The sequence below is a fragment of the Pristis pectinata genome, chromosome 6, assembly GCF_009764475.1.
Source record: "Pristis pectinata isolate sPriPec2 chromosome 6, sPriPec2.1.pri, whole genome shotgun sequence".
NCBI classification, from domain to species: Eukaryota; Metazoa; Chordata; class Chondrichthyes; order Rhinopristiformes; family Pristidae; genus Pristis; species Pristis pectinata.
In genome coordinates, this window is record NC_067410.1 from 109,317,902 (window position 1) to 109,337,554 (window position 19,653).

Genomic DNA, 19,653 nt, shown 5'->3' on the forward strand with positions numbered 1-19,653 from the left:
AGAAACCTAAGCATTTTAATACACTAAAGAAAGCACCCAAGACATTAAAAAAATGATCTCTTTCACAAGAACACAAAAGCAAAAGAAAGTAGAGGTAACCCCTCGACCCGTCAGACCTGTCCCACCATTCAACATGATCATGGCTGATCTGTCCCAGGCCTCCTCATCTCTTCTCTCCCAGTTCCACATAACCCTCAATACCATGATCTTTCACCAATTTATATACCTTCTCTTCAAATACCCATTGTGATCTAATCCCCACATCTCTCCATGGTGGAGAATTGCAGAGATTCACCACCCTCTCTGAGAAGAAATTCCTAACACCTCAGTTTTAAAAGACCACTCACTCATTAAAGATGCTTTTACTAATGGAACCATCTCAACATCTATCCTGTCGTGTCCCCTCAGAATCTTATATGTTTCAATAAATTCTTCTAAACTCCAAAGAACACGGATCCAACTTCTTTCACACCTCGTGATAGGACAACCCTCTCATCTCAAGAATAAGCCTAGTGAATCTCTTCTGGTCTATCTGTGCTAGTTTATCTTTCTTTAAAAGGACCTACACAATAGCCCAGGTGTGGCTCTGTAGAATTGTAACAATACTTTCATATATAATCTCCATACGCCTTGCAATAAAGGCCAATATTCCATTTACATTCCTAACTATTTGCTACACCTGCACTCTGACTGTCAGTGTCTCATGGATAGGATCTCTCTGCATTCCACTCATTGCAATTCCCCTCCATTTATATACTAGCTTGCCTTTTGATTTATTTTACCAATGTGCATGATCTCACACTCCCCTTCATTAAACTCTGTTTGCCAAGTTTTTACCCATTCACTCAACCAATCCACATCTTATTTTAGAGTTGAAATATCCTCATTGCAGAATGCTAGTTCTTGTAAAAATTGTATATAATTTATGTTCAATTTATGTTTTTCTTGTGAATGCTGCTTATCTGATGCAATGTGCCTTTGATGCTGCTGCAAGTAAGGTTTCATTGCACCTGTGCACACATACACTTGTGCATATGACAATAAACTTGACTTTAACTTCAGCTGTACGCTGTTTTTGTGTCATCAGTGAACTTGGATATCTTAAACTTTGCCCCTTCCTCCAAGTCATTAATATATACAGTAAATAATTGAGGGCCAAGAATTGATCCTTGGGGAATCCACTTGTTTTAACCCTCCAGCCTGAAGCAAACCCATTCATTCTGACTGTTGTTTTCTATGTGATAACTGGTATTCAGTCCATACTTAGCTACTTTCCCCAGTACAGTGAGCTCTTTCTTTGTGCATCAGCCTTTCATGTGGAACCTTGTCAAATGCCTTCTGGTTATCCTAATATACCACTTCAACAGCTTCACCTCTATTGCTTGTCACATCCTCATAGTCATAGTGTCATACATCACGGTTACAGGCTCTTCAGCCCAACTCCTCCATGCCAACCAAGATGCCTATCTAAGCTATTCCCATTTGCCCACATTTGGCGCATATCCCTCCAAACCTTTCCTATCCACGTACCTGCCCAAATGTCTTTTAATTTTTTTTCCTCAAAGAATTCTAACAAATTTGCCTAACATTATTTTCCTTCCATAAAATCAATAACCAACGTTGGCTTGATAGAGGAGCTCAGTACAGGGATGTTGTCCTGAGAGAGAACATTCTCCTTGGACCCCTTATCCTTCCAGTGAATATAGGGATATTTGCAGAGGCGGCTTATTTGGTCAGCATTCAAAATAATTCTTTACCCTCTGAGCTTTTTAAGGTGTTTCCCTCCTAATATTTTAATTTTCTTGACTATCAATGCTGGGTTCATTTTTGGCCTGTCTTTACTCTAGTGGTTGATGTGTATACTCACATTAATCCCTCTGCTGTACCTTTGCTTTTGGCTTCCAGCTCAGTTGGAACATGAAACCATAACTTCTCATTTTGAATTTGACACATGGGATCAGATTAAGGCATCTGCTGGTCCCGAAAGCTTCTGTGTTCATTTGGGATACAGATTAATTTCCCAGGAGTACAAGCAATTGTTTCCTATTAAAGGTAGACACTTCAATGCCCCATAACGAGAAACTATATAAGGAGGGTAGGCAGAATTGTATCAGTTGTGATCTAATGTCATAATTAAATCTGCAATGTTTCAGTTTATGTTGGGAGTGCTATTGTTGATGGCCTTCGTATGCCAGTCAGCCGAACTAACTTGCAAACTTCGGGGATGAATCCAGCGACCCAACATCTCAAAGGATGGGGACATTGTTCTCGGAGGGATATTTGCCATGCATTTGAACAGGTTGGAGGAGATAGATTCGTTCACAAAACCACCAGAAGAAATTAGATGCAGAACGTGAGTTTGTATTCCCGATGAATGATTTCAGTATTTTCACCAATTTGTTTACTGATATGACCACATTTGGCTATGTTTCCTTGATATTGTTTCCACAGAGCGATACTTTTATGTCCGTTAGTTACGCTCTCTCCCAAGTTGTCTGCATTGCGCCCAAAGATTGTGGGGGAGGCAAGAAATGAGAGACCATTACGTAAAGCGAGACACAAGAGACTACAGATGCTGGAATGTGGAGCAACAAACAATCTGCCGGAGGAACACTCTGCAAACACTCTGCATGGTTTCGACCTGAAACGTCGACAATTCCTTCCTTCCCCCCCCCCCCCCCCCCCCCCACAGATGCTGCTTGGCCCGCTGAGTTCCTCCAGCAGGTTGTTTGTTGCATTATTTAAAGCCATTTACTGTTACGGTAAATCGTTGTGGTGTTTGCGTTATTGGATTAATCGTCCCGAAGCCGAAACTATATGTGTTTTTAATTATGTGTTAAGAAGTGGGCGTCGCAGACATGATCAGCATTTATTGCCCATCCCTCGGTGGTGGGAAGCTCCCTTCTAGGAGTCCTTCTCAGAGTACTGCTGATAGAGCATATAGATACAGAGACAATGAAGGAAATATATTTCAGAGCCGAGGTGGTGTGCGATTTGGAGAGGGTTCTGCAGGTACAGGTGGTTGATTTACTGCCTCGTCCCTCTTGGACGTAGAGGTGGTAGAATGAAGAGATGCTGTCAGTCTGTCCTGCAGTGCACTTCGGAGATGGCACATATTGACCATGGAGCGATGGTGGTTAGAGACTGAACTCAGTGTACTGGACGCGTTGTCAATCAAGTGAGCAGCTTTGTCCTGGATGGTGTCAAGCTTCTCCAGTGCTGTTGGCAGCGCACTTATCCAGGCAAGTGGGTATCCCATCACGTTCCTGATTTCCGTTTCATGGATGGTGGAAAGGCTTTGGGGTACAGGAGGAGAATCACTCACCACAGGACAACCAGCCTTTGGCCTGCTGCTGTAGTCACAAAACTAATCCGGTTGTTCCATTGAATTTCTTGTCAATGATGATGGAAGTTGACAGTGGGGACTTGGCACTGATAGTGATAGGATGGTGTTTGGACTCTCTTATTGGAGATGGTTGTTGCTTGTCACTTCGATGGTGTAGATATTACATGCTACTTATTACCCAAGCTTACATGTTGCCTAGATCTTCCTGTATGCAGGCGTGGGCTGCTTTCTGCCCCAGGGACCATGTGTAGCACTATCCTGGGGATGGGATGATTGACCTCCACCACAACCTTCACTCTTCGTACGAGACATGATTCCAGCCACTTTGTGTTTTCCCTTACTTATCAAAAGGTGCGAGTTCTAATTGCAATGATTTAAATAAATCTGCATAAAACTATATGCATTGGTGGGTATGACCATGAAACAACCAAATTCTATTAAAGTTCCATCTGATTCACTGATGTCATGGAGTGATCCAGTGTGGAAACAGGCCCTTTGCTTAAACGCGTCCATGCTGACCACGATGTCTAACCAGGTTAGCTTCATTTTCCTGTGTTTGGCCCATATCCTTCTAAACCTCCATGAACCTATCTTAATTGCTTTGAAACATTGTAATTATACCTGCCTGTACTACTTCCTCTGGCAGCTCATCACCCTCTGTGTGAAAAAGCTTCCCCTCAAGTCTCTTTTAAATCTTTCCCCTCTCACCTTAACCCTATGCCCTCCAGTTTTAGACTCCCTTATCCTGCTAAAATGACTGACCAGCCACCTTATCTACACCCCTCATGATTTTATAAACCTCTATAAGGTCACCCTTTAGTGTCCTACACTCCAGGGAAAACAGTCCCAGCCTATCCAGTTTCTCCTTATAACTCAAGCCCTCCAGTCCTGGTGACATCCTCGTGGATCTTTTCTGCACCCTCTCTAGCTTTAGGAAATCTGCTAGTCTTCCCAGCTCTGGGTTATGTGTGACCCCAGAACCACAGCTCTCAAACATAGCTCTCAAACTTGACTGCCTTTTTAAGTTGTACAAGATGGTTATGGCAAGGTTCAGTAAGGTTCCCCAGCAGGACAATGGTACACCCAGTCCAGTTGACTCTGCAGAGTTCTTCTCAGCCTGGAGGATTCGAGTTTCTCCAACACTGGAAGTGGGAACACAGTGGTACCCGGGAGCTAGGTGAGAGCAAATGTTGGATGGTGTTGGATGGATGGAACTGGAAATCATTAAGATGAACTGAGGGCAACAACGATGCAGAATGTACTCTGTGTGGAGGATCTGGTGGCTTAGTGGCTCTAGTTCTGACTGACATATTTGCCAGACATAGAACATACAACGTAGAAAACCGACAGCACAATTCAGTCCCTTCGGCCCACAAACTATGCTGAACATGTCCCTACCCTAGAAATTACTAGGCTTACCCATAGCCCTCTGTTTTTCTCAGCTCCATGTACCTAACTAACAGTCCCTTAAAATACCCTATCGGATCCGCCCCCACCACCGTTGCCGGCAGCCCATTCCACACACTCACCAATCTCTGAGTAAAACACTTACCCCTGACATCTCCTCTATACCTCCTCCCCAGCACTTAAACCTATGTCCTCTTGTGGCCACCATTTCAGCCCTGGGGAAAAGCCTCTTGACTATCCACCAGATCAATGCCTCTCGTCATCTTATATACCTCTATCAGGTTCCCCCTCACCCTCCGTCGCTCCAAGGAGAAAAGCCTGAGTTCCCTCAACCTGCTTTCATAAGGCATGCTCCGCATTCCAGGCAGCATCCTTGTAAATCTCCTCTGCACCCTTTCTATGGCTTCCACATCCTTCCTGTAGTGAGGCGAACAGAACTGAGCACAGTACTCCAAGTGGGGTCTGACCAGGGTCCTATATAGCTGCAACAATACCTCTCGGCTCCTAAATTCAATTCCATGATTGATGAAGGACAATAAACCACATGCCTTCTTAACCACAGAGTCAACCTGTGCAGCCGCTTTGAGCGTCCTATGGATTCGGACCCCAAGATCCCTCTGATCTTCCACACTGCCAAGAGTCCTACCATTAATACTATATTCTGACATCATATTTGACCTACCAAAATGAACCACTTCACACTTATCTGGGTTGAACTGCATCTGCCACTTCTCAGCCCAACTTTTCATCCTACCTATGTCCCACTGTGACCTCTGACAGCCGTCTATACTATCCACAACACCTCCAACCTTTGTGTCATCTGCAAACTTACTAACCTATCCCTCAACTTCCTCAACCAGGTCGTTTATAAAAACCACAAAGAACAAGGGTCCCAGTACAGATCCCTGAGGTACACCACTGGTCGCTGACCTCCACTCAGAATACAACTCTTCAACAACCACTCTTTGCCTTCTGTGGGCCAGCCAGTTCTGGATCCACATTGCAATGTACCCTTGGATCCCATGCTTCCTTACTTTCTCAATAAGCCTTGCATGGGGTACCTTATCAAATGCCTTGCTGAAATCCACATACATTACATCTACTACTCTCCCTTCATCGATGTGTTTAGTCACATCCTCAAAAACTTCAATCAGGCTTGTAAGGCAGGACCTACCCTTGACAAAGCCATGCTGACTATTCCTAATCATATTGTACCTCTCCAAATGTTCATAGATCCTGCCTCTCAGGATCTTCTCCATTAGCTTACCAACCACTGAGGTAAGACTCACTGGCCTATAATTTATTGGGCTATCTCTACTCCCTCTCCATAATGAGGAAACAACATCCGCAACCCTCCAATCTTCTGGAACCTCTCCCATCTCCATCAATGATGCAAAGATCATCATCAGAGGATACGCAATCTCTTCCCTCACCTCCCACAGCAGCCTGGGGTACATCTCATCCGGTCCCAGTGACGAATCCAACTTGATGCTTTCCAAAAGTTTCAGAACCTCCTCTTTCCTAATATCTATATGCTCAAGCTTTTCAGCCTGCTGCATTTCCTCACTACAATCCCCCAGATCTTTATCTGTCGTGAATGCTGATGTAAAGTATTTATTAAGGACCTCCACTATTTCTTCCGGATCCATACACACTTTCCCACTGCTGCACTTGATAGGCCCTATTTTTTTGCATCTTATCCTCTTGCTCTTCACATACTTGTAGAATGCTTTGGGGTTTTCCTAAATCCTGCCCGCCAAGGACTTCTCATGTCCCCCCTGCCTCTCCTAATTTCCTTCTTAAGCTCCTTCCTGTTAGCCTTATACTCTTCCAGATCTCTAACATTACCTCGCCCTCTGAACCTATTGTAAGATTTTCTTTTCCTTTTGACTAGATTTATTCTAGCCTTTGTGCACCACGGTTCCTGTATCCTCTGTTGACTCCCCTGTCTCATTTGAACATGCCTATACAGAACTCCACACAAATATCCCCTGAATATTTGCCACATTTCTTCTGTACTTTTGCCTGAGAACATTTGTTCCCAATTTAATCTTCCAATTTCCTGCCTGAGAGCCTCATAATTCTCTTTACTCCAAGTAAACGCCTTTCCAGTCTGTCTGTTCCTATCTCTCTCCAGTGCTATCATAAAGGAGATAGAATTATGATCACTATCTCCAAACTGCTCACCCACTGAGCGATCTGACACCTGACCAGGTTCATTTCCCAATATCAAATCAAGCACAGCCTCTCCCCTTGTAGGCCTATCTAAATATTGTGTCAAGAATCCTTCCTGAACACACTTAACAAACTGTACCCCATCTAAACCGCTCAGTGTTTTTAGATGCCAATCGTTGTTTGGGAAATTAAAATCTCCCATCACAACAACTCTGTTAATATCACACCTGTGGCATGTCACATGTGGCAAAAGACCTAACTTGATTGGTAGGAGTAACTATTGCACTCCTTATGGAAATGGTGCTTTATATTCACAATAGATATACTCCATCAATTTGCATGGCACTCTAAATGTGCTAAATTAGATAGATTCAGAACAGACGTAGAGGCTCAACAGAAAATGTTCAGGAACAACAGAACTGTACTTCAAAGCAGCCTGTTAACTCATTGTGAAGCATGGCCCTTATTCTACCATTATCCTCAAGGCACTAGGGGAACCCTATTTCAGTGAGTACTGTGGTGTAGAAGACCAGGTCACATGCATCTACGCTGGTGAAGTTACAGCATAGGACTGACCACAGTAAACAGGAGAAGAAGCTTGCCCACTGACTCAAGAGCTGGTGGATCAGATTAAAGTGCTGCACAGTGTGACATCCAGTCACAAATTCAACAACCACCATTGTAGGTAGGTAGGAAGCAAGCATCACAGATAAGATAAGATTCCTTTATTAGTCATATGTACATCGAAACACACAGTGAAATACATCTTTTGCGTAGAGTGTTCTGGGGGCAGCCCACAAGTGTCACCACGCTTCCAGCACCAACATAGCATGCCCACAACTTCCTAACCCGTATGTCTTTGGAATGTGGGAGTAAACCCATGCAAACACGGGGAGAACGTATAAACTCCATATAGGCAGCGGCCGGAATTGAACCCCGGTCGCTGGCGCTGTAAACCGTTATGCTAACCGCTACACTACCGTGCCTGCCCTACAGGTAGGTAGGAAGGAAATATTGTGGGGAGGAAGTTGGGTGGGAAGGAAGGTTTAAGTTACACCCCTATGTTCAATGACATGTAAAAGGCAAGACTGAAAGATTCACAATTATCTTCAATGAGAAATACAATCTTTACCAACTCCTGACATATACCGTCAGAGAATGCTTCCCAAGACTGAATGCTATGGCTCTTATGGCTAATTAGCTTCCAGCGAAATTGTGTCACAGAGTCATACAGCACAGAAACAGGCCCTTCAGCCCAACTCATCATGCTGAACAAGATACCCATCTAAGCTAGTCCCATTTGCCTGCGTTTAACCCATATCTAACCCTTTCCTATCCACCTATCCGTCAAAATGTTTAGTGTAAAGTGTGTTCTGGTATTCTTTATTATGCAATTCCTTCAAAATGTTAACAGCTGTACAGGGAAACTGAACAATATTCTCTATGTTTGGTCTCAGTTTTGACTTAAGCCAGTATCGCCTGGCACAGACCATGATTTTTGCAGTAGAGAAATAAACAAGGATGAGAGACTTCTCCCGAACGTTGCGCTCGGCCACAGGATCACGATGACTGCGGCTCCAGTAAGATTGCAACGGAAGTTGCTCTGGCTCTTGTTAATGGACAGGAAAAAACCTATGTGGATCATATGTGTACTGGGTCACTCAGCATCTCTGGAATTGTTGGCGGTGGTGGGTCCTCAGTATCCATAGCAATGGCAAGAACAATCGGACCTTTTAAAATACCAATGGTAAGACTCAATTAAATTATTCTGTTTACTATAATAAAAATAGCACAAAATAGTTGATTACTGTTTAAATTACTGGGCGTTTACTTAGCTGCAAAACAAGCCTAATGGTGACAATACTTCCTTATTTACAAGGTTTCAGGTACTTATCGTGATGAAGAAGGCGGTTATTCTGGACATCGCGTCATTCCAGCTTCCAGAGAGCAATCCGAACAGTCCATTACACTCCCCTTATTTTCCTGCAACTGTGCAACATATTGGTTCTCACATGTTCCCACAAGCTCCCCTTTGATTCCTTTCCAGGGAATTGAACTAAATACATTGGTTTGCATTTCCTGCAGATAGCTCAGCAGTGTTCAATTGCTGTATGAGCGAGATTTCCAATGAAGGGTCAAACGGGTTTCTCCTCACTGGTGAACTTAAAAGTATTTGCACAGTTCACCTTTGGTCACAGTTGGTTCACAACTGAACATTATAACATTGGTATTGATATTGGTTTATTATTGTCATGTGTACCGAGATACAGTGAAAAGCTTTTGTTTGCGTGCCATCCAGACATATCTTGCCATATGTAAGTACATTGAAGTAGTAAAAAGAAAACGGAATGCCAATATAATGTTGCAGTTAGGGAGAATGTGCAGTGGAGGTAAACCAATAAAGTGCAAGGGCCACGAAGAGGTAGATTGGGAGATCAAGAGTTCATATTTAGCGTATGAGAGGCCTGTTCAGGAGCCTGATAGCAGCGGGATAGAAGCTGTCCTTGAGCCTGGTGGTACGTGCTTTCAAGCTTTTATATCTTCTGCCTCATTTGTGTGTGTGTGTGGGGGGGGGGGGGAGGTGGTGGTGAAGAAGAGAGAATGATTAGGTTGGGAGGGGTCCTTGATTACGTTGGCTGCTTTCCCGATGCATCGGGAAGTGCAGAGAGAGTCCATGGAGGGGAGGCTGGTGTGCGTGATGTGCTGGACTGTGTCCACAACCCTCTGCAATTTCTTTCAGTCTTGGGCAGAGCAGTTGCCATCCTATCCGTGATGCATCTGGATAGGATGCTTTCTATGGTGCATCTGGAAAATTTGGCACAGATTATGATGGTTATCTGGTGAAGATAGTGATGGTGAGAAATAGTTTTGCTGTTGAATTTTCTACATCACAGCAGTGAGTCCTCTTCAAGAGTAATGACACAGAAATTGGAATTTCCCAAAGTTATGGATGTGCCAACATGAAGACAAATTATTTATCTTCTGCGTCTTTCTTACATCCTTGAAGTTATCAATGGGCACTGAAATTGCTTTTATCACTATGTAATACAACAGAGAATGCTGGAAATGCTCAGCAGATCAGGCAGCATCTGTGCATCGGTGGAAAGGGCAGAGTTTAGGTATTGGGTCCAGGATTCTTCATCAGAATAGGGAAAGAATGAAACAAGTTTTGTCACTATTTGGTTGCGATGTATTAGAGCATCTGGAAAGCTAATCCATAATTATTTCACCTCATACCAATGACCTTTCCTCCTTGTGACACTGCAGGTCAGTTTTCTTTCCACTGGCGTGTGTCTCAGTGATAGTAATGAATACCCAACTTTTTATAGAACAATACCAAGTGACTACCATCAATCCAAGGCTTTGGTGCAACTGGTTAAGATGTTTGGATGGACTTGGATTGGAACTGTTAACAGTAACAATGACTATGGAACCTCTGGAATGAGAGCCTTCATAGAAGCTGCTGAGGATTTCGGTCTTTGCATTGCCTTCTCGGAATCATTTCGCAGAACGGATCCCGCAGAGAAGAACACCAGGATTGTGCAAGTGATGAAAGCGGCGACCACAAAGGTCGTGGTGGCCTTTGCCGGATCTGGGGAAATGCGCGTTTTATTTGAGGAAGTTTTCCGGCAAAACCTCACTGGCATACAGTGGGTGGGCAGCGAGGCGTGGATTACGTCGGACATTGTTGCTGACAAACGCTCGGTCTTCCTTCTCGGGGCAATCGGAACTGCAATGCGTGCGGTGGAGGTTCCAGAACTGCAGGACTTCCTCCTCAAGGTCCACCCTTCCATCTCTCCAAGTGATCCTTTCGTAAGTGAGTTTTGGGAAACGACGTTAGGTGCCACGGAAATGAAACTCTGAACGAAATGTACAACGTTTACACAGACCAAACCACGGATTGAAGTCCCTACAATGTATCTAAAGCAGTCTATGCTTTCGCTCACGCCCTTAACAATATGTTGTTGTGTAAAAATGGGAACGGACCATTTATAAATCATACATGTGCATATATTCCAAGCTTTCAGTCGTGGTAGGTAGGGGTGCTGCTATTTAATTTTATTCATTTTAATTGCAAAGTAATTTATGTTATAAAAATATTTTTGTATGATATAGGAGGACGCCATTTGGGCTTTCACATCCATAGCATTCCCTTCAATCCCATTTCCCCATTTATTACCCTAAAGGATGTTGCCTGGATTGGAGGACTTTAGTTATGGGGAGAGATTAGATAGGTCCGGCTTGTTTTCCCTGGGGCAGAGGAGGCTGAGGGGTGACCTGATAAACGTATATAAGGGGCATAGATAGAGGGAGATAGTCAGAACCTGTTTTCCATGGTAGGGGTATCAAAGACAAGAGAACATAGGTTTAAAGTGAGCTTTAAAGGGGTAGGGGATTGGGGGAAAACCTTTAAATAGATCGTGGCTGATATCTGGAACTCACCGCCAGAGGAAGTGATGAAATCAGATGCAGTCATTATGTTGAAGACAGACACATAAATAGGAAGGGCATCAAAGGATATGGTCCTAATGCAGACAAGTGGTCGATCTGTACAACTCTATGACTCCATGACTACAAACTGTCCTCTCCTGCATGTCAGTTCCCCTCCTCCCATCCACCCGTTACTTTTTTTTCCCACAATAGCCAATTTTCCACAATCCACCAACTAGCGCGTCTTTGGGATGCGGGAGGAAAGTAGTAAACCAACCCTGCCAAAGAGAGAACGTGCAAACTCCACACAAACAATTCCAGAGGCTGGGATTGGACTCTAGTCACTTCAGCTCTGAGGCAGCAGCACTGCCCACTGCATCACTGAATCATGGCCAAGAAAGCTCACCAGCGCCTCTACCTCCTCAGGAGACTAAAGAAATTTGGTTTCTACCATTTGACTCTCACCAACTTTTACTGATGCACCATAGAAAGCATCCTATCAGGATGTATCACGGCTTGGTATGGCAACTGCTCTGCCCAAGACCGCAAGAAGCTGCAGAAAGTTGTGGACACAGCCCAGCACATTACGGACATCAGTCTCCCCTCCTTGGACTCTGTCTTTACCTCTCGTTGTCTTGGTGTAGCAGTCAGCGTAATCAAAGACCCCACCCACCCGGAACAGTCTCTCTTCTCTACTCTTCCATGGGGTAGAAGATACAGGAGCCTGAGGGCACGTACCACCAGACTTAAGGACAGCTTCTACCCCACAGTGATAACACTATTGAACAGTTCCCTTATACAATGAGATGGACTATGACCTCACGATCTACCTTGTTGTGACCTTGCACCTTATTGCACTGCACTTTCTCTGTAGCTGTGACACTTTACTCTGTACTGTTATTTTTTTTTACCTGTACTAACTCAATGCACTCTGTATTAACTTGATGTAACTGCACTGTGTAATGAATTGACCTGTAAGATCGGTTTGTAAGACAAGTTTTTCACTGTACCTCGGTACAAGTAACAATAATAAACCAATACCAATACCAATACCAATACTCTGCACCACCAGAGTTCTGTGAAATCACGTTTTAGAATTTTGTTCCAATGGTACCATCTTTAAGTGTAAATAATCTGGCTATTTTTAAAGGAGATGTTCAGGGCAAGGTTTTTCCCCGAGAGAGGTAAGTCCCTGGAACCGGCTGCCAGGGTTGATGGTGGAAGCAGATACAATAGTGGCATTTAAGAGGCTTTTAGATAGGCACATGGATGTGCAGAGAATGGATCACATGCAGGCAGAAGAATTTGACATTGTGTTCAGCACAGACATGGTGGGCCGAAGGGCCTGTTCCTGTGCTATACTTTTCTGTGTTCTATGCTCTATGATTGCAAGTCCATAAGTAAACATACTTCGCCTTTATTTCTGGAGCTGCTTCACTACTTGAAGTCTGTACACCACAACGAAAACCGGGGAGATGGTCTGCTTCGATGACAGTGGCGATCCGGTGGCCAGATATGACTTCGTAAACTGGCAAATGAATACAGACGGTGGCTTTGAATTGGACACTACAGCGGCGCAGCACCCTCGGGTAAAGTAGTGGTGCTGAATTCGAAGAACATTGTCTGGAGCGGTGATAGGCAGGAGGTACGGCAGCCAACTGAATGTGACTAATTTTATTGGACACTTTGGTTACTACTCTCTTCAGACTCACCAACACCTTCCGAACTACAAAAGCATCTGAGGAAACTAATATTGTTTTAAATTTCACCCATACTTAGGTGGCAGTGGGGGAGTTTTTTGTTTACAGAGGGCTGCAGCATGGAACCAGGCCCGTCAACCCATCGAGTCCAACCACCTATTATTGAATTATTGGGAATATAGTGAGAGTAGGTTATGAACATTACTGAGGGATGGGATTATTCCGTGAGTCAACGTAGAATCGATGGACCAAATGGTGGCTTCTATGTCATCAGGTACTATGGATATTAAAACGCTGATAATACGGCACATGTGGGACTTTGGTGGAGCACGGCTGTCCGATATTCTGGACTGTTGGATGTTACTTTACTAATACCCCGACAGACTTTTAATTCACTTTTTTTAAACACGATGTACATGGTGTTATAATTATTTTTCCAGTGAATCGGATGTTTAAAGGGAGAGTGAGAAACAAAACTCTGCTGAATTATTCTAGGAACCAGGGGCCCCTGTGAATGGAAATGGTGTGTGAGAACCAGGGGCCCCTGTGAATGGAAATGGTGTGTGAGAACCAGGGGCCCCTGTGAATGGAAATGGTGTGTGAGAACCAGGGGCCCCTGTGAGTGGAAATGGTGTGTGAGAACCAGGGGCCCCTGTGAATGGAAATGGTGTGTGAGAACCAGGGGCCCCTGTGAATGGAAATGGTGTGTGAGAACCAGGGGCCCCTGTGAGTGGAAATGGTGTGTGAGAACCAGGGGCCCCTGTGAGTGGAAATGGTGTGTGAGAACCAGGGGCCCCTGTGAATGGAAATGGTGTGTGAGAACCAGGGGTTCCCAGTGAGTGGAACGGAGCTTGGAAGTCAGCACCTCGAGTGATTGGGAAGGAAGTTCAGGGACCGGGGCCCCAGTGAGTGGGGGTACAGCATACATCACCAGATGAGTGAGATGCCAGTCCGTTGGGATATTTGAACTGATGGATAGTGGATTATTAGACTTTTACTGACAGAGTACATGTCATTTTAAATGAAGTGCTCACATGGATCAGGTACCTTTCCTCCGCATAATAAAATCTGGTAGGATGCAAAATCAGTTTTAATTATAGGATATGATATTTCTTCAGAAGAAGATATTATAAATTCCCATTTGTTACCAGTCAAAAATGTTACCATGAATGTTAACATTAAAAGTGAACCACTAAAGAAAGAAAACATCGTGTTAACTGGGAATGGAGAGCTGGAGTAAAATGATGCACCTGCTGAGATTGTGTTCCAAAGATATGGGCTTGGTACATCAGTTGCTGTACCCATGAGCTATTTACCTCCACTTCCACTATCAAGACAACTGCCAGCTAGGGAGCATTCAGGTAACAGAGGATCAATGGGCAATGCAGGCTCCTGGAGAATCAGAATTCGGTAACTGGATAGCTTGGGGCTTGGGTTGATGTGCTAGGCCTGGAATGCGACAGAACTTCAGTAAGTTTTTTTTCACTTCTCTAGATCTTATTAAAACTCTGCGCTGCAAAGGTGTAATGCATTCTTGCTATTTGAATAAAAATTCACAAACAATAAAGGTGCACAAAGAATAATAAAGCCGACTTAACATGAAGCCATGGACTCCATGGACTCTGTCTACACTTCTCGCTGCCTCTGTAAAGCAGCCAACATAATCAAAGGCCCCGCCCATTCCAGACGTTCTCTTTTCTCCCCCCTCCCATCGGGCAGAAGATACAAAAGCCTGAAAGCACGTACCGCTAGGCTTAAGGACAGCTTCTATCCTGCTGTTATAAGACAATTGAACGGTCCCTTAGTACGATAAAGTGCTCTCGAGCTCACAATCTACCTCGTTGTAACCTTGCACCTTATTATCTGCCTGCACTGCACTTTCGCTGTAACTGTTATGCTTTAGTCTCCATTCTGTTATTGTACTACCTCAATGCACTGTGTAATAAATTGATCTATATGGACGGTATGCCTGCACCTCAGTACATGTGACAATAATAAACCAATTTACCAACCTGTTTATAAAGATGATGAGTTGGTATTCAAAGCGGCATCATATCTTTTTTTTTATGGAAACAAGTAACTTTTTCAAATTCAGAGCACGCCAGTGTTAAAGGACAAATGTGCCTGTGACCACAAGCTGACTTTATACACATACTTATCTTACTGACTGAGCAGCAGAAGGGTGGGGTTCTGTTATCTTCCTGTTTGCTGTCCTGCACTTTGACCCTTGCACACACCCCTGTTTCAAATAACTTTCTGGATTTATTGATGCTTGTTTCTTTCTTCTGTATTTTAAATTCTTAATCTGTTTGCTTTGTTAAGATGACTAGAATAAAAAAAAGACAATTTTATGCTCTCTACAGTCATTGAATTATTTTCCAATAATCTCACACCACATTTATCTGTTATAACAAGTTGTTAACATATTTTATTCAATTAGACTTTGCAATTAAATAAGAGCATCTTTGATTAGGACATGGAAACTATGAATTTCAAAGATTCAATATAACCATGCAGAACAGAAGCAGAAAATTCAGTTTACTTATCAATGTAATAAGTCTGTCTTTCTTCTTTGGAGATTCCCCGTACAGTCTGCTCTGAAAGTTGTCCCCCCGGAACGAGAAAATTTGTCAGGAAAGGACAGCCAATCTGTTGTTTCGACTGCACTTCCCGTGCAGATGGAGAGATCAGTAACACTACAGGCGAGTGAAATGCACATTTTGTTTTAATATGCATGGGTTAAATATCTTCAAGAGGACTCGAAATGATTAACTCATTTGTGCAATTGGATTTTCTACCAGATTCCATTAACTGCATCAAGTGTCCTCCCCTGTTCTGGTCCAATCACCGCAGAGATCAATGCATCCCGCTTTTACCGAAATCCTGGGCATTGTTTTAGTGGTTCTTGCTCTGGCTGGAGTGTGTATGTCTGCACTTACAGCGGGTCTTTTCTTTAGACATCGAGAGACACCTCTGGTTATAGCTAACAATTCCGAGCTGAGCTTCCTCCTATTTGCATTAAGCTGCTGTTTCTTGTGCTCGGTCACATTCATTGGCGAACCTTCAGACTGGTCGTGTATGTTACGCCGCACAGCATTTGGTGTCTTGTTTGTCCTGTGTATGTCTTGTGTTCTGGTCAAAACCATTCTGGTGCATCCCATTCTGCAACGCATCCCAGCAATAACTGGATGAAATAGTTTGGTCAAAGACAGCAGAGATTCAGCGTTTTCCTCCTAGCATCCGCCCAGGGTTTAACATGTGCCCTTTGGCTGATCATTGCGCCGCCATTTCCCGTGATAAACACCAAATATTACCGGGAGATGATAATTTTAGAATGTGATACAGGATCTTCTGCAGCCTTCTACTCGGCATCGGGCTATATCGCTATGTTATCGTGCATTTGTTTTGCCCTGGCCTTTCTCGCACGGAAGCTGCCAGATAATTTTAACGAGGCAAAGTGTATAACTTTCAGCATGCTCATCTTTTGTGCGGTTTGGATCACTTTTATTCCGGCTTCTGTGAGCTCTCCTGGGAAGTACACGGTGACGGTTGGAGTGTTTGCCATCCTGGCCTCGAGTTTTGGATTGCTGCTTTGCATTTTTGCACCCAAGTGTTATATTATGGTCATCACTCCAGAGAAAAACACAAAGAAGCACATTATGGGTAAAGTGGGATGAGATGAAACATCAAAGGCTGAGCATGACTATGTCCTGTCGCTTTACATCGTGTGTTTATGGTTCTCTGCAGCAACTCACTTGGAATGTACAAACCCATTCATATATCAGGCTGAATTAATCATTTTAATGTGAATCTTTTATCCTGTCATTTAGTACTGGAAAAATTGACTTTATTGCATGAATTTAGTGATCAGTACGTAAACAATAAACGTATTGGGTTCACATTTAATATGTCAATGTTTTTATTTGTGCATTTATTTATTTCGCGTGAAAACATCAACATCAGTAGCTGAGTATTGGCTGCACCTGATACAGTCGCAATCATAGTCATACTGTCAAGGGGTTGTACTGCACAGAAACAGGCCCTTCGGCCTGCCTTGTCCATGCCAACTTTTCGCCCCTTGACACTAATCCCATTTGCTCGGATTGGGTTGTTATTTTTCTGTGCCTTTCCTATTAACAATATGGAGGAACAGAGGGATCTTGGGGTCCACGTCCATAGATCCCTCAAGGTTGCCACGCAGATCGATAGTGTTGTTAAGAAGGCGTATAGTCTGTTGGTATTGAACCCTTTCCAATTTTGTCTGCTGTGCACATGAGACTTGCATCTGATGCGAGATCGCCAACCGCTCGGGGGAGGGTGAGAACAGTTGATGTGTTGGCCTTCATTAGTCGGGGTATTGAGTTCAAGAGCCGCGAGGTGATGTTGCAGCTCTATAGAACTCTGATTAGACCACACTTGGAGTATTGTGTTCAGTTCTGGCCGCCTCATTATAGAAAGGGTGTGAAAGCTTTAGAGAGGGTGCAGAGGAGATTTACCAGGATGTTTCCTGGATTGGAGAGCAATTGTTATGAGGATAGGTTGAGTGAGCTAGGGCTTTTCTCTTTGGAGAGAAAGGGGATGAGAGGTGACTTGATAGAGGTGTACAAGATGATAAGAGGCATAGATCGAGTGGACAGTCAGAGACTTTTTCCCAGTGCGACAATGGTTAACACGAGCGGACATAATTTTAAGGTGATTGGAGGAAGTTATAAGGGGGATATCAGGGGTAAGTTTTTTACATTGCCAGAAGATAGTGGAGTCAGACACAATCACCATAGTTAGGTGACATTTGGACAGTCACTTAAATAGAACATAGAACATAGAACACTACAGCACAGTACAGGCCCTTTGGCCCATAATGTTGCGCCGACATTTTATCCTGCTCTAAGATCTATCTAACCCTTCCCTCCTACATAGACCCCTATATGGTGGGTGCGTGGAACGCACTGCCTGCAGAGGTTGTGGGGGCAGATACATTCGGGACATTTAAGAGACTCTTAGATAGACACATGAATGATAGAATAATAGGGGGCTATGTGGGAGGGAAGGGTTAGATAGATCTTAGAACAGGATAAAATGTCGGCACAACATTGTGTGCCGAAGGCCCCGTACTGTGCTGTAGTGTTCTATGTTCTAAGGTATATTCAAGTGACTGTCCAAATGTCACTTAAATATGGTGATTGTGTCTGACTCAACTATCTCTTCTGGCAGTACGTTCCAGATGTCAGCTACTCTCTGTGTAAAAACTTACCCCTGAGATCCCTTTTAAAACTCCTTCCTCTCGCCTTAAGTCCATGCTCTCTTGTTTTTGATACCCACTCCCGGAGAAAAGTTTCTGACCTTGTACTCTGTCTATGATAATATTTTATATATCTCCCTCAAGTCACCCCTCAGCCTCCTTCGCTGCAGGAAGAACAAGACCAACCTATCCAATCTCACCCCATAGCTGAAGTCCTCCAGTCCAGGCAACATTCTGGGGAATCTCACCTGCACTCCCTCCAACATAACCACATCCTTCCTATTATGGGGAAACCAGGATACCACATAATACTCCATATGTGGTTTAATAAGTCTAATAAGCAACATAATACCCAAGCTTTCATATTCTATGTCCCAACCAATGAAGGGCAGCATGCCATGTGCCTTCTTCATCACCCTATGACCACTTTCAGGGAGGTATGGGCTTGAGCCCCAATATCTCTCTGTTCATCAACATTCCTTCGACCCTACCATTTACTGTACATGTCCTACCCCTATTTAACTTCCCAAAGTACTTCATCTCACACCTGTCAGCACTAAATTCCATCTGCCAAGCCTCCGTCCAATTTTCCACTTGATGTATATCTTGCTGTAGCCTGAGACAAACTTCCTTGATACATATCAGACGCAAGGTTCCCGGCACTGATCCTCTGAGTCAGATGCTAGCAGGATCTCAGGTCTTGCGCTTGATGCCGGCAGGAATTAAAACTAGAGGCAACATTATCCAGGATGAAATAATGGAGATTCAAATGGTTGTTGCCTCCAGCAATATTGGAACCAAACGGTGTGCTCCAGTTATTGAGTGGAGCCTTTATCTCTACATGATCTTCAATATTATTTACAGACTGGATAGAACATAAGAACATAAGACAATATGAACAGGAGCTGGAATAAACCAATTTGTCCTCTGGGACTGTGGCACCATTCAGTCACCTCATGGCTGATCCAAACATGGCATCAACACCATTTTCCCACCCTCTCCCCGTATGCCTTGATTCTTTCGTATTTAAATATCTGTCATTCTCCTATATGAACGTAATAGATCATTCCACCCAATTTCCCCAGCTGTTGTTTATTGTCCGCAGTGGCCACCTCGCACCACAAGAATCGTGCAATGAAGTCATAGAGTAACACACCACGAAAGCAGGCCCTTTGGCCCAACTGATACTTGCCGATCAAGGTGCCCACTTAAGCTGGTCCCATTTGTTCGCATTTTGCCCATATCTCTATAAACCTTTCTGATCCATGTACTTACCCAAATGTCCTTTAAATGTTGTTATTGTACCAGCCTCAACTACTTTGTCTGGCAGCTCATCCCACATACCCACTACCCTC

At 43.8% G+C, this 19,653-nt stretch overlaps 1 pseudogene; it reads left to right on the forward strand.

Moving 5' to 3' along the window:
• The first annotated feature begins 4,380 nt into the window (after positions 1-4,380).
• LOC127571904 (extracellular calcium-sensing receptor-like) lies at positions 4,381-16,767 on the forward strand (annotated as a pseudogene).
• Positions 16,768-19,653: the final 2,886 nt, after the last annotated feature.